The sequence below is a fragment of the Tasmannia lanceolata genome, unplaced genomic scaffold (genome assembly GCF_043159265.1).
Source record: "Tasmannia lanceolata isolate RefF3 unplaced genomic scaffold, GAP_Taslan_0.1 ptg000012l, whole genome shotgun sequence".
Lineage (NCBI taxonomy): Eukaryota > Viridiplantae > Streptophyta > Magnoliopsida > Canellales > Winteraceae > Tasmannia > Tasmannia lanceolata.
The window spans coordinates 49695963-49712426 of record NW_027518689.1 but is presented as its reverse complement, the minus strand read 5'-3'; the positions used below and the strand labels follow the sequence as shown (position 1 = coordinate 49712426).

Sequence of the window (16464 nt, the reverse complement as noted above, 5' to 3'; positions counted from 1 at the left end):
TGGAAAACACTTTGAAAATGGAAGCCCGTTCTGAAAATAAAGAAGAGAGTGAAAATGACATTGTTTGAGAATACAGTGTGAGTATTTGGAACAACGATTGGTATCCTTATTACATTAGCTAAAGCTTATTTGTTCCTGTGCATTCCTATCACAACAAGATGGGCTTTACCTAGGATGAGAATGGACCAACTATTGGATGGAAATTTCTTTTACCCATTTCTCTGGGTTTCACTGTAACAATATATGATACTCTAGATTCATAACCTCTCTTAAGCAAGAGAGAGAAATATCAAATTATTCTTGGATAGCCATGATATGTTCCCTATGATGACTGGGTTCATGAATTATGGTCAACAAACAGTACGAGCTGCAAGGTACATTGGTCAAAGTTTCATGATTACCTTATCCCACGCCAATCGTTTACCTGTAACTATTCAATATCCTTATGAAAAATCGATCACATTATAGCATTTCCGTGGTCGAATCCACTTTGAATTTGACAAATGCATTGCTTGTAGAGTATGTGTTCGTGTATGCCCCATAGATCTACCTGTTGTTGATTGGAGATTGGAAATAGATATTAGGAAGAAATGATTGCTTAATTATAGTATTGATTTCGGAATATGTATATGTTGTGGTAATTGCGTCGAGTATTGTCCAACAAACTGTTTATCAATGACTGAAGAATATGAGCTTTTCACTTATGTTCGTAACGAATTGAATTATAATCAAATTGCTTTGGGTTGGTTACCGATGTCAGTAATTGGGGATTACACAATTCGAACAATTATTAATTCGACTCAAATTAAAATAACCACGGATAAACCCCTTGATTCAATAATGATTACTAATGACTAAGATTCATTTTTGATCTAAAGGAATGAAGCTTCTTTCATTTTGGTTGGCCAGTAACTACAAATCATAATTATAACTATTGATTGGTGAGAATCGCAGCTTGATTTGGATTTAGAATATATGAATATAGTAAATGATGATTTCGGAATATCAAATTCCGAACTTCTCTTTCGGATACAGAAGTGGAATTAGTCTAATAACTGTGTCTACCTCAATCCATACCACATTATGATTCAATTAGAAATGTATCATATACAAGAAAAAAAAAACGCTCTGACGATTTTTTTTTTTACAAAACTAGGTTTTAGAATTCTATTTCTCATATATTGCCACTTTTTTGGGGCTGTTCTCACCTACGGGTAGAACAGGTTGGATAAGTTGTTCTTTCTCTTGGATAAGTTTAGGGCCGGTGATAAATCGACCCCTCATGTGTCTTTCTCTCTCCTCTGAGAGAGAGAGAGAGCAGGGGTCGATTTAAGATATATGGGGGTTGATTTATCACTCCCCTGAGGACCCGCTTGGATACCTGATGCATTTGTATTTTGATTTGGATTTGAGTTTTGGATACAAAATACATCCATCATCTTCATGAACATGTTTTAAGAGAGAGAGAGAGAGAGAGAGAGAGAGAGAGAGAGAGAGAGGTCTTGCTGCTGCTGGAGCAACGTCGAGGAGCAGTGATGGTGAAGGAAGTTGCTTCAAATATTGATTTCCAAATAATGTCTCGCAGAACAGATTTGAAAATCGGAATTTTTTGCACTGCCGTAGCTGTTTGGAAATTTTTAGGATCTGATCCGGTTCAAAATGTCAACTAAATTCAAATCTAAATCTTGTGGGTATCCAAATGTGGCCTAAGTTTATTTTGAAATGATCTTGTCAAAGTAAACCTCTCAAATTGCCTTAGATTTTGAATTTTTGATTATTTTAAACTCATTTTTTCTAGCTGTTTTCCAAAAATCACATTGCAAATTTGAGTATTCCACCCGTGAACTTTTTTTCTCAACTTGCTGTACCAGTCCTTTTGCATAGATGGAGCTCATTTGAAATGAGTTGGTAATGTTCATTTCAAATTGAAGCCTGTGGTTTTAATGAGTTGGTAATGACAATTTCCAGTACAAGCTCCAAATTATTTGACACTTGGGTATACTTTTCTTTTTTCTTTTTCTTTTTCTTTTAGGCTACTTTCATCTGCACGACCATGTTTTGATAATGAGACGAACTTGCCTTGTTTTACGTTATCTAACCAGTTGTCAAACAAAGTGAGTGGTGACATTATCAAAACATGGTCGTGCAAATGTTAGTAGCTTCTCTTTTGTTCATGCGTTAAATTATTTAAAAATGTGGGGGTTCTAATGTATGCTTAATTAGAGATGGCTTTTTTTGAGAAGAAAAAAATGAGGTAAGAACAAAGGAACGCTAGTATCAAGGGCATGCTAAAAAAATCCAGCAGCAAGGGTGCCACACTGGATCCATTCACCAAACCGCATTAGTAACGGGACTGAGAGATTTAAAATTTTTTTAAAAAAATGACAAATGCAATTGGGTGATGTGAATCCATTGGGGATGCCCTTTGGGCTGAGGTTTTTGCAACTATGCCCTTTAGTGTAGCATTTCTTAAAAAAGAGATGGCCTAAAATTTTGAGTTCACTAGATATGATCTTAATGATCAACCTTGAGTCCTACATAGTGCACAGGCAATTGAGACCATTGATCATTCATGCGGAATGGATTACCCATCTATATCACGGTCGATTCCTAAGGGCACGTTTCGCATTCCTTTAACCTGAATTGACATCAAAATGCGTGAGTCTAAAACCTTTTTTTAGGTCAATTCACATTAAAGGGGTGTGAATCATCCTCCAGGCGGTGCGAATTAATCAACACCCTTTTTGTTTTTGGGAAATGATAAATGCGCACACCCAACTATAGCGTACATGGCAATCAAATCCGTAGAATTCTTTTGAGGTGAAGTGCATCAGCCCCTTTGCAGTCATTGATTGATACATTGCTGCTGGGTGTCCCAAGTGATGAAAAGGGGCACATTTATCATTTCCTAGTTCTTTTTAATGACAGGAATCTAGTAAGTGATGAGAAGTGGCTAAAAATCAGAAAACTCATTGCAATCGTGCCCTCTCAAATCTCTCCTACCCCTCTCTATCCACCTAGAGACACCAATTTATCATGAAAAAAAATTTGTGGTGGGATCACAGGGCTAGGCTAGAATTGCGGTTGCCTACTGATTCAACAGCTTCGATTATGAGCGGGTGACATAATGATTTCTAGAGCCATCTTTCTCTAGTTCTCGTTTCTTTTTCTATTTTCGAGTCCCAAAATTCCCTAAATTTGAAGGATAAAATAAAAAATTTTTCCTGTTTAAATTGTCAAGTTTTTCTTTTCAGTATATTGGTTGTCACAGCCCTATTTGGATTGAAGGATTTTTCAGAAAAGTTGAGAAAAACAATTTTTTCTAAAATTTCTTGTTCTTTACATGAGAAAATAACTTAAACTATGCGGTTTAAGCTTTATCTAGAGCTTTCAATTTTAATGATATTCATATGAGGCCCTCTTCTTTTTGGATTCGCATTTAATTTTGAATCCAATAATCAGTTTTGGACTCGAAATCAACTCCCAGAATCCAAATCGAACAGGGTCTAAATAAGTCATAACAATATCATCTCTCTCTATATTGTTAAAAGGAAAAAAATTCAGAGTAAAACAAATTATGTTAGAAAATTTTCTTGCAATCCAAAGAGCGCCTATATGTAAAATATGAGGAATGATAGAGGCAAGGGCACTCTTGCATAAAGAGCCGCAAAGGGCCCTTGATTGGAACCACGTCATTTTCGGTAACTTTTAAAATTCGTTTGAGAAAGTATAATCAGTTGCAGTTAATGACCTGGATCCAATCAAGGGCCCTTTTCTAGCTTTTTATCAGAGACGCCCTTGCCTCTATCATTCCTAGTAAAATATTTGTATTTATTCATACCCTTCTTTTAGGGAAATGTTATCAGCACTACTGTATTTTGATGGGGGAACTCCTCACTTTATTAAACGTACGGTACAGCTCGCACCATGGAATGATCCAAACCGTCCATTAGATGGGCCACAGACTAAATAGGTTGTACCTCAAAAACCATTTCCATAGGCTGATCCTAACCCTCCGATCTGAATGTTAGAGGGTTGATCCTAACCCTCTATAAATCGAAGGGTTAGAATCAACCTGTGGAGATAATTTTTGGGGCACAACCTATTTAAGCTATGGCCCATCTAATGGACGGTTGGATCATTCTATGGTGCTGGCCGTACCGTACTTTTAATAAAGTGAGCAGTGCCCTCATCAAAATACAGTAGTGCTGATAACATTTCCCTTCTTTTTGTCATAGCTGTTGTTTGTTATGTAAGCTCTTTAGTAGCCGGGAAGAAATTTATATCTCTAGTACTAATAAACATTAAGTTTTCTTTCAAAGGAATAACAAAACATGTAAACTTATAAAAAAAATAACATTTATAAGGTATGTAATAGTTAAAGGGAAATTTACATTTATACTGTTTTAGATAACCCTTATTTTAATGTTAATGCACGACCCACACCATAGGATGATCGAAACCATTCATTTGATGGGCCAGAATGTAAATAGGTCGTGCCCCAAAAATCATTTCCATTGGATGATTACAACTCTCCAATCTATAGAGGTGTCCGTAATATGCAGTTTTTCTTTAGATCGGAGGGCTATGATTATCAAATGGAGGGTTTGGATCATGGGGCGGTCCGTACAATGCACTTTGAAAAATACAGGTGGGGCCTACCTCGTTCAAAGATTTGACGAAATTATTTTTTGGGCCCACCAACTGTGGGGGATAGACCAGTGCAAAGATTTGAAGAAATTAATTTCTGGGCCCATCAAAAAGATTTTGAAAAATATGGGAGGGTTTGACCCAACCCGTAAGGGTCCGGGTGACACGGGCCAGGTCAAAATGACCAGGGGAAATTTACAGGTCACGAATCTTGGACCCGTACCCGGCCCAAGAACTGTACGGACCACATCACAGGTTGATCCAAACCGTCCATGTGATGGAACACAACATCAACAGGTTGTGCCCCAGAAATCATTTCCTTACGCTGATCCTAGCCGTCCAATCGATAGAGGTTTCCATAATATGTTGTTCCTCTTACATCGGATGGTTAAGATCACCCTATAGATTTTTTATTACAAAAGCATAAAGGAGGGGGGTAAGATTGAAATTATGTGGCTTTCATGGGTGCCTTTGTTAAAAAGCATAAAGGAGGGGGTAGGGTTGAAATTAAGTGGCTTTAATGGGTGCCTTTGTTAGAAAGCATAAAGGAGGGGGTATGATTGTAAATATGTGGGTCGAATGGGTGCCTTTGTTAAAAAAAGTAAAAAAAAGTGATGTGTAATTCCCACAATTTTTGGGAGAAATTGAAATAATTCCCTTAGTTTCCATTCCTCTCTCTCTCTCTCTCTCTCTCTATATATATATATATATATATATATATATATATATATATATATATAGACTAGTGGGACAAAGGGAAAACATTATATTTAGCTTCTCATGATAGACAATAGAGAAACTGCATATTACGGAAGCCTTATAGATCGGAGGGTTGCGATCATCCCATCGAAATGATTTTGGGGGCACAACCTATTTGCGTCGCGGCCCATCAAATGGACTGCTTGGATCATCCTATGGCGTTGACCGCAAACTTAATTTGAAAAATCTTGGTGGGGCCTACAATTTGGCCTTAATGTTAATGCACGACCCACACCGTAGGATGATCGAAACCATTCATTTGATGGGCCAGAATGTAAATAGGTCGTGCCCCAAAAATCATTTCCATTGGATGATCACAACTCTCCAATCTATTGAGGTTTCCGTAATATGCAGTTTTTCTTTAGATCAGAGGGCTATGATTATCAAATGGAGGGTTTGGATGATGGGGTGGTGCGTACAATTCATTTTGAAAAATACAGGTGGGGCCTACCTCGTTCAAAGATTTGAAGAAATTAATATTTGGGCCCACCAACTGTGGGGGATAGACCAGTTCAAAGATTTGAAGAGATTAATTTTTGGGCCCATAAAAAAGATTTTGAAATATATGAGAGGGTTTGACTCGACCCGTAAGGGTCCGGGTGACACGGGTCAGGTCAAAATGACCGAGGAAAATTTACGGGTCACGAATCTTGAACCCGTACCCGGCCCAAGAACTGTACGGACTGCATCATAGGTTGATCCAAACCGTCCATGTGATGGAACACAACATCAACAGGTTGTGCCCCAGAAATCATTTCCATACCCTGATCCTAGCCGTCCAATCTATAGAGGTTTCCTTAATATGTTGTTCCTCTTACATCGGATGGTTAAGATCACCCTATAGATTTTTTATTACAAAAGCATAAAGGAGGGGGGTAAGATTGAAATTATGTGGCTTTCATGGGTGCCTTTGTTAAAATGCATAAAGGAGGGGGTAGGGTTGAAATTATGTGGCTTTAATGGGTGCCTTTGTTAGAAAGTATAAAGGACGGGGTAGGATTGAAAATATGTGGGTTGAATGAGTGCCTTTGTTAAAAAAAGGTCAAAAAAAGTTATGTGTAATTCTCATAGATTTTTGGGAGAAATTCAAATAATTCCCTTAGTTTCCCTCCCTCTCTCTCTCTCTCTCTCTCTATATATATATATATATATATACACACACACACTAGTAAAAAACCCGTGCGATGCACGGGCCGACAAAGAACTGTACGTACCACGTCATAGGTTGATCCAAACCGTCCATGTGATGGAACACAACATAAATAGGTTGTGCCCAAAAATCATTTCCATAGGCTGATTCTAGCCCTCCAATCTATAGATGTTTTCATAATTCCTCTTAAATCGGATGGTTAAGATCACCCTATAGATTTTTTATTAAAAAACCATAAATGAGGGGGGTAAGATTGAAATTATATGACTTTAATGGGTGCCTTTGTTAAAAGCATAAAGGAGGGGGTAGGATTGAAAATATGTGAGTTGAATGGGTGCATTTGTTAAAAAAAGTCAATAAAAGTGATGTGTAATTCTTATAGAATTTTCAAAAAAATAAAAAAATTCTCTTCTTTTCCATCCAGCTTATTATAGTACTAGTAAAAAACCCTGTGCGATGCACGGGTCGGTAAAGAACTGTACGAACCACGTCATTGGTTGATCCAAACCGTCCATGTGATGGAACACAACATAAATAGGTTGTGCCCCAAAAATCATTTCCATAGGCTGATCCTAGCCGTCCAATCTATAGAGGTTTCCATAATTCCCCTTAAATCGGATGGTTAAGATCACCCTATAGATTTTTTATTAAAAAACCATAAGGAGGGGGGTAAGATTGAAATTATGTGGCTTTAATGGGTGCGTGCAATGCACGGGCCGACAAAGAACTGTACGGACCACGTCATGGGTTGATCCAAACCGTCCATGTGATGGAACACAACATAAATAGGTTGTGCCCCAAAAATCATTTCCGTAGGCTGATCCTAGCCCTCCAATCTATAGATGTTTTCATAATTCCTCTTAAATTGGATGGTTAAGATCACCCTATAGATTTTTTATTAAAAAACCATAAAGTAGGGGGTAAGATTGAAATTATATGGCTTTAATGGGTGCCTTTGTTAAAAGCATAAAGGAGGGGGTAGGATTGAAAATATGTGGGTTGAATGGGTGCATTTGTTAAAAAAGTCAAAAAAAGTGATGTGTAATTCTCATAGAATTTTCAAAAAAATAAAAAAATTCTCTTATTTTCCATCCAGCTTATTATAGTAGATATATATATATATATATATACCAAAAGAAATTATATGATGAATGGGTGTATGAACACATAAAGGTGGCACGATGGATGTACAAGCCATGATATTTAATCCAACAGCAGCTTCTTAACAAGTCAGCTGCTGTTGGATCAAATATCAAGGCTGGGATGATGAGTGCATGCTTATACGCCCATTCATCATACAATTTTTCATTTACTTTAACAAGTGTTTGTTTTGGTACAACCAAAGATACCAGTCACATAGTCTAATTGCTTTGACTTGTTTTGTTGGCCCACACACATAATTTATTTTTTACTGTTTAGTGTTTAGGCCTTAAGAATAAAAAGTTGAAAACCGAATGGCGGGTAACCCGCGGGCACCAACACCCAACCCAGACCCACCTGCGGGTCACTGGTACGGGTTGGCTGCTGGTAATGAAATTGGTACCCATACCCCTGCGGGCCGGGTGTACCCGCGGGTACGGGTCCCATTTTGCCAAGTCTACTTAGAACATGCTAACATATAATCTTTGGGGGTACTTCTATCTAATCAGAGCCGTCCGTTCACAACCATGTCTGGCTGGCATGGGACCAAAACCATATGGGCACCCTAATGATTTTTTTGACTAATTCATCAATCTTGATTTCACAATTCTCAGAGTTGATGGTCACCATTAATCCCAAACCCTAGAGTTGATGACCACCATTGATCCCAAATCCTAGAGTTGATGACCACCACTGATCCCTACAGCACTGTTCCTGAGTCCAAAATTTGTTATAAACTGTTCACGTGTTGGGCCACGAGCATGACAAATAAGCCAACCTTTACAACAAACTCATAAACCCTGCCCCAAAAATGAATGTTTTGGACCTTTCAATAAAACCAGAAAACCATATAAATTCTTTTATTACCCGTTCATGATATATAGTATATAAGAAACAGATGGGCTGATATGAGACCGCAAATTAATTCATGATTAAACACATCAACGGACTACATTAAATGAAACAAAACTTTGATTATGATTGGCAGGGGCCGCGCGAACGCGTACCCCCTCTATCACAAATTATGACGTCCACTCTCCCACTTGGGGAGATGGTAGGACAGCTCTCCTCCAAAGTGCAATGGAAGCAGCTGCCCTAGGCAATCGGCCTTCTTGATCACCGATAGACCTCGTCCAGGTAAGTATGCTTCACCTTTCTTCTTTCCTCTATTTTATAGATGCCCACTTATCTTTCCTTTGTCTACACAGTCGATGTGGGACTATTTTCACAAGTCTTTTTTTATTATTTCACACCGAAGCCATTCCAAATGAGATGATTATTGCATCGATTGTAGATCTACGCAGTGTAATCCGACGAGTCTTCGATCTTTTCTAAGCACAGTGAAGGCCTGGAAATGTCCCTTTGTTCTTCTCTTTTCTCACACACAACTAGACTTAATGAGAAGCCTCTCTCAATGTGAAGTCTCTCTTCAAAGGAGGTCTCACTTTGTGACGGTGAAAAGAATAGGCAAAAGCTCTCCAAATTAACAAGTGTTTGGATTCTCAAGCACAAATTAACAAGTGTTATTTGTGCCAATTTGCTTTCCAAAACATTTCCAAGCTTAAGGGTTTATCCTATAGCAATGAAAGGTTGCTTCCTATGCAAGGCCACACACTTTTAGTAACTTTAAAAGCATGAAACTATCTAGTTTAGAAACTCTAAACTTTTAGAAACGTCCAACATCAATAGGGCGTAACTGGCATGCAAACTACTACACAGTGGGTCTGGCTTTGAATTCCCGAATAGCTGAAAATTAACTTAATCATCCAATTTAAACATCAATTAATGTGCATTTTTTTACTGTTAAACATGGATGTCAAAAACTATGTACGCAACCATTCACCTTCAATGGATCAAAATACATTTTAGTGGACTAGTATTCCGGGCCCATGCTATGCATGGAGGTAAAATAGTGAGCCCCATGGTGGGCTCCACCTAAGTACGATAGAAACATTATGTGAATTTTGGGCTACAGTATATCTAAATGGACGGTTAAGATGAGTCCAAGCTAAACAGATCCCACTTCAAATTCCATCAAAGAATTCCATGAGCACAAGATAAAATCAATTTTTCCTGACATAAAAACTCTAGGCTTCCAATCCTTAACCTTATACTATATATAAAGCGTGAATCAAGGGTTAAATTCTTCCTCACTTTTTCTTTATTTCCATTCATGTCTCACAGCCTAGCACAATACCTTTTTCATTGGCATTTCTGACTTTCCTTAGGGTTATTCTCGGCATTCATGTGGGCATTCCTCACTTTTTCTTTATTTCCATTCATGTCTCACAGCCGCTACCTTTTTCATTGGCATTTCTGATTTTCCTTAGGGGTATTCTCGGCATTCATGTTGGGCAATAAATACCCAATCATAAAGTCAAGTCACCGGGCTTCCATTTTTTCAGTCATTGTCATATTTTGTTACATTTTTTCCGTATATTTTGTCGTAATTTGTCTACTTTGCTTCCATTTTTCCGTAAATTTTCATTTAAAACTTAGTACCCACATGATTATTATTTATTGCTATTATATATTGCTACCCACCTTTGCACAAATCCTACTTATGCTAATAGTTGCAGTTTGCACCACATCAACAATAAGACAAATGTCTCAAAAAGTCAACAAACATAAATGGGCTTACATCACATGATCGCATGCAATTGCAAAGGATGGGTTGGCGAAGGTGGCTAGCAAATCCCTATACAAACAAAAAAAATCTTAAAAAATATGTCAAGCTATTATTTATTGGTACCCACCTTTGCACAAATGGTACTTCTGCCAATCTTTGCAGTTTGCACCCGGTACAAGGATAAGAAAAATGTCTCAAAAAGTCAACAAACATAAATGGGCTAACATCACATAAATTTGATGAAAAAGGGGTTGTTTAAAGATTTTTTGGGCATTGGGTTTTATATTATATAATGGTGGGACCAGATCAGGTTGTGGATTTTGATGGTTTTGGCCTTATATGTGCAAGAGATTATCTTGTCTATTGTTCACTAATTTTGTTCTGCTAATAATTTTATCCAAGCACACAGCACAATGAGTCTTGTCAAGGATAAAATAAATTCATGCCTGCTAACCTGTGGAGAATAGACCCAATTGATTGATTGGGTTATGGGTTTTGAGTTTGAGTAAGGTTGGCTTAGTTTATTTGGTCTAATGGGATGATTAGCGTTGAAGCTTAGGAATGTTGGACTGATTTATTTGATCTGTAGGCGTAATGGGTATTGATTTATTTGTTAGTGCTGAAATCATTTCCCTAATGAATAAAAACATGTTTTTCATAAAGCATATCCAATTGAATTTACACCATAATCAATTAAAACATCATGTTTCCTGCCTAAAAAAATCAATCTTAATTCTTTTCACATTAAAAAAGAGTGAAGGTTTCACAAGAATATGGAAACAAAGTTTTTCGATTGAAATTATCATCCTTTAAAGTGCTCAAAATGTATTTTCATCCTTTCGTTCTCTGCACAATGACAAGATAGAAAAGTCCAAAGGACAGTGATGGCTCGCGAAGTAGACAGCAAGCAGCAAGCATCACTTACTAATAGGGCTAATGGGAGGCCCTTATGCAAGTCTCTAGTTGACGCCCAATTTTTTTTAATCTTTTTCTAACGTACGACATGTTTTCTATTATGTCCTATTTCTCAAAACTTTCTTTTTCCAGTACAATGATGTTTTCTATCATGTCCTATTGCTCAAAAACTTTAATTTCGAATACAATGATGTTTTGGAAAGATAAGTTAATGGATATCATTTATAGATTACTTATATATGTGCTATTCTTTGTAAAATTTATTGTGATGATGATCCGTAGAACATGAACCTTTTGTAAACTTGTCATTCTAAAGATTTTGATGATCTTCCAAAATTGTACTTGCACTCTACAAGATTTTGAGACCAATTTTCCATCCAAAGTGAGGAATAGTTTCTATTAGAATACAGATTACATATGTAGTTTCAACAATACTTTACATTAGAATACAAATTTACACATGCTTTTGATACATGTTATTTTGAAGTTGTAATTGCACTTATGTGACGCTTCATGCTTGGAGTATTGTCATCTTAGGCTTTTTCTGTATCATACTTTTCAAAAAAATGTTCGACCTTCAGAAACTTGCCTTTCTTGCTTAAAGATTATTATTATTAAATTCATTTTCAGCCAGAATAGTTCATTAAGACGTTGCAAGTGCGGTGCACGTGCCTTTTTACTAGTACTATATATAAAGCGTGAATCAGGGGTTAAAGTCATCCTCACTTTTGCGTTATTTCCATTCATGTCTCACACCCAGCACAATACCTTTTTCATTGGCATTTCTGATTTTCCTCAGGGGTATTCTCGGCATTCATGTTGGGCAATAAATAACCAATCATATCATAAAGTCAAGTCAGGACGAGGCTTCCATTTTTCAGCCATTGTCATATTTTGTTACATTTTTTCCATATATTTTGTCGTAATTTGTCTACTTTGCTTCCATTTTTCCGTCATTTAAAACTTAGTACCCGCATGATTATTATTTATTGCTATTATATATTGCTACCCACCTTTGTACAAATCCCACTTCTGCTAATAGTTGCAGTATGCACCACATCAACAATAAGACAAATGTCTCAAAAAGTCAACAAACATAAATGGGCTAACGTCACATGATCGCATGCAATTGCAAAAGATGGGTTGGCTAAGGTGGCTAGCAAATCCCTATACAAACAAAAAAAAATCTTAAAAAAACTATGTCAAGCTATTATTTATTGCTACCCACCTTTGCACAAATGGTACTTCTGCCAATCTTTGCAGTTTGCACCACGTTGTCAAGGATAAGACAAATGTCTCAAAAAGTCAGCAAACATAAATGGGCTAACATCACATAATCGCATGCAATTGCAAATGATGGGTTGGCAAAGGTGGCTAGCAAATCCCTATACAAACAAAAAAATAGCTGAAAAAATATGTCAAAAATCCGGCTGACCCCATGTCGACCAAGCCCGTACAGGCCGGGTGCGGGTCCAAGCTTAGTGACCCGTATAATTTCCCAGGTCATTTTGAGCCGTCCCGTTTGCCCCGGACCCATACGGGCCAGGTCATTCCCGGCCCGGCCCGGCCGTTTACCAGGTCTATTCCCTACGATCCAAAAGCATCTGCCCATCAGAACCATCCATTTCCGTCGACAGGCCTACAAACAAATCTGATCCGAAATTTCTAAGTTATATTGAAAGCGAAATGACAACAGCACCACAATATTTTAATAATTGCACTAGGGTTATTGCACTTCCCAAAAGGTTCTGATAGGCTAATGACAAAATAAAAGACACGCTAAACTTCTACAGCTATAAATCAGAATTACATTATGGAAATTTCTACAGATCGGACCGTTGGGATCATTTTGCTATTTTGGTCCTAAATTGACTTTTAAAATTTTATTTTATTTGGTAAATGGTAGGGGGCATATTAGTATTATATATGTTTATGGAAAATCAATAAGATTGACAAAAGGCCATGTTTGGATTGCATGATATCAAACCCTATCTGATTGCTGAGTTTCAGAGCTGTTAGGCTTATTTCAATTAGAGAAGTGTACAAAACGAGTACAATCATTACTGTAGTATGGGAACGCAATATATCATTCTCCTTCTATTGTTCAGGTTCAATAGAAAGCTTGGATTAGAATCAACGTATTTGATATTGCCAATTCTCTATCTCTATCACCTTATTTTCATTACTTGACAACTTACGTTATTTAGTTGGAAAATGAAAAATTTCTGTAAAATCAATTTTCTATGCTTATATCAAGACAAACATGTTTTAATAATTGCACTAACTCATCTTGTCTTATATCATATAAAGAGCTGCTAAGGTTATTACTGTTCCCACAAAGCTCTGAAAAGCAATTTTAAAAGACAAGACAAGCTTAGTTCGTGCCATTATTAAAACATGGTTGTGCTATACCATTTTCCTAATAATAAATGTCTCTGATAAAAGTCATCGGGGTGTGTAAGCATCTGAGAGAGAGAGAGAGAGAGAGAGAGAGAGAGAGAGAGAGAGAGAGAGAGAGAGAGAGTTTTGTCCTCTACTCCATATCCTGCACCTACTTGCAGATTAACTTTTTTTATTGTTTTTCCCATTACATAATCAGCTCAGGAAGACTGAATGCATTTGTCATTAGCTTTCTTTCCCATTACTGTTTAGTTGGCATTTACATTTCTCTGCATTTCTTCCACCTCTGGTTTTTCATTTTTTTTTCAATGGAAACAGAGATAGAGGAGGTAGAGGAATGCGTGAACTTGAAAGTGAGGACACGAAAGATCAAAACTGAAAAAGAATTTCAACCTGAAGAACAAGTTGGTGCAAAAGAAGAGTTGGGTGAGCAACAAAGAAGCATTTTCTTCGATGTAACTCAAGGTAAAGACATTTTTCTATCTTTCCTTTGCATTTTTATGGCTCTCTGTTGAGAGGTTTCTTTTTTGTGATGGGTTTAAGTAAGAAGGCTTTTTATTAAAAGGTGGTATTGTGTGGACTTAAAGGACTTTCATGCCCTTGATTTACTGTATCTGCTTTTATCAGTGGGGCATGCTTGAAGGTTTCACAGATAAGAAGAGTTGGAGATTGACAAAGTTGGTTTTTATTTTCTTCTTTCTGTTGGTGGGTATTTTCAAATGCATTGGATGAGTTATTTGTTTGATTTGGAAATCAGCTTTCAGCTTATGAATTGCACTAGAAGGTTATAAATTTGATGAAAAAAGGGGTTGTTTTATTATTTTTGGGCATTGGGTTTTATATTATATAATGTTGGGACCAGATCAGGTTGTGGATTTTGATGGTTTTGGCCTTATATGTGCAAGAGATTATCTTGTCTATTGTTCACTAATTTTGTTCTGCTAATATTTTTATCCAAGAACATAGCACAATGAGTCTTGTCAAGGATAAAATAAATTCATGCCTGCTAACCTGTGGAGAACAGACCCAATTGATCGATGAGTCTAATGGGATGATTAGCACAATGAGTCTAATGGGATGATTAATGTTGAAGCTTAGGAATGTTGGACTGATTTATTTGGTCTGTAGGCGTAATGAGTATTAATTTATTTGTTTGTGCTGAAATCATTTCCCTAATGTATAAAAACATGTTTTTCATACAACATATCCAATTCGAATTGCTGAATTTGCACTACAATGAATTAAAACATCATGTTTCCTGCCTAAAAAAATCAATCTTAATTCTTTTCACATTAAAAAAGAGTGAAGGTTTCGCAAGAATATAGAAACAAAATTTTTCGATTGAAATTATCATCCTTTAAAGTGCTCAAAATGTATTTTTATCCTTTCGTTCTCTGCACAATGACAAGATAGAAAAGTCCAAAGGGGCAGTGATAGCTCGCGAAGTAGACAGCAAGCAGCAAGCATCACTTACTAATAGGGCTAATGGGAGGCCCCTATGCAAGCCTCTAGCTGACGCCTAGTTTTTTTTTAATCTTTTTCTAATGTACGACATGTTTTCTATTATGTCCTATTTCTCAAAACTTTCTTTTTCTAGTACAATGATGTTTTCTATCATGTCCTATTGCTCAAAAACTTTAATTTCGAATACAATGCTGTTTTGGAAAGATAAGTTAATGGATATCATTTATAGATTACTTATATATGTGCTATTATTTGTAAAAATTTATTGTGATGATGATCCGTAGAACATGTACGTTTTGTAAACTTGTCATTCTAAAGATTTTGACGATCATCCAAAATTGTACTTGCACTCTACAAGATTTTGAGACCAATTTTCCATCCAAAGTGAGGAATTGTTCAAATCAGTGTTCAGCAAGAGATTCTGCATGATATATAGGTCAAAGCGCGTGTGAGTTAAAATCTATGTGACTTCATGATTTCCATGAACATATGTAGTTTCAACAATAGTTTCTATTAGAATATAGATTACATATGTAGTTTCAACAATACTTTACATTAGAATACAAATTTACACATGCTTTTGATACATGTTATTTTGAAGTTGTAATTGCACTTATGTGACGCTTCATGCTTGGAGTATTGTCATCTTAGGCTTTTTCTGTATCATACTTTTCAAAAAAATGTTCGACCTTCAGAAACTTGCCTTTCTTGCTTAAAGATTATTATTATTAAATTCATTTTTAGCCAGAATAGTTCATTAAGACGCTGCACGTGCGGTGCACGTGCCTTTTTACTAGTCTATCCAAATGCGGACAAAAAACCATATAAAAACTTGGTGGGACTCCTCTTCTCATGATCCAAACATTCAAGTGTAGGTCCCACCATGGTAGGCTATGGCCCAAATTTTTTTCCTTGGGATTAGACCTGGCAAACGGGTAACCCGGGCGGGTACGGGTAAGAAATACCGGCGCGGGTACGGGTGGCCTTTCACGAACCCGGAGCCCACCCGGGCGGTTACGGGTATGCCCGCGGGTAACCCGGCAAATTTAAAAAAGAAAAAAGAAAATAAAATAAATATATATATAAAATAAATATATATATATATATATATATATATATATATATATATATTTACGAAAAGAAATTATATGATGAATGGGTGTATGAACACATAAAGGTGGTACGATGGATGTACAAGCCTTGATATTTAATCCAACATCAGCTTCTTAACAAGTCGGTTGCTGTTGGATCAAATATCAAGGATGGGATGCTGAGTACATGTTTATACGCCCATTCATCATACAATTTTTCATTTACTTTAACAAATGTTTGTTTTGGTACAACCAAAGATACCAGT

The 16464-nt window shown here is 36.7% G+C and overlaps 1 long non-coding RNA gene and 1 other non-coding gene across 2 annotated transcripts; one reads left to right on the top strand and one right to left on the bottom strand.

Moving 5' to 3' along the window:
- Positions 1 to 8684: 8684 nt before the first annotated feature.
- Positions 8685 to 8844, bottom strand: LOC143889153 (U1 spliceosomal RNA). The gene has a single exon (XR_013254770.1). It is a non-coding gene; the product is annotated as a U1 spliceosomal RNA (small nuclear RNA).
- A 5121-nt stretch (positions 8845 to 13965) lies between these two features.
- On the top strand, positions 13966 to 14574 carry LOC143887489 (uncharacterized). Its single transcript, XR_013254202.1, has 2 exons — positions 13966 to 14108; positions 14271 to 14574. It is a non-coding gene; the product is annotated as an uncharacterized LOC143887489 (long non-coding RNA).
- Positions 14575 to 16464: the final 1890 nt, after the last annotated feature.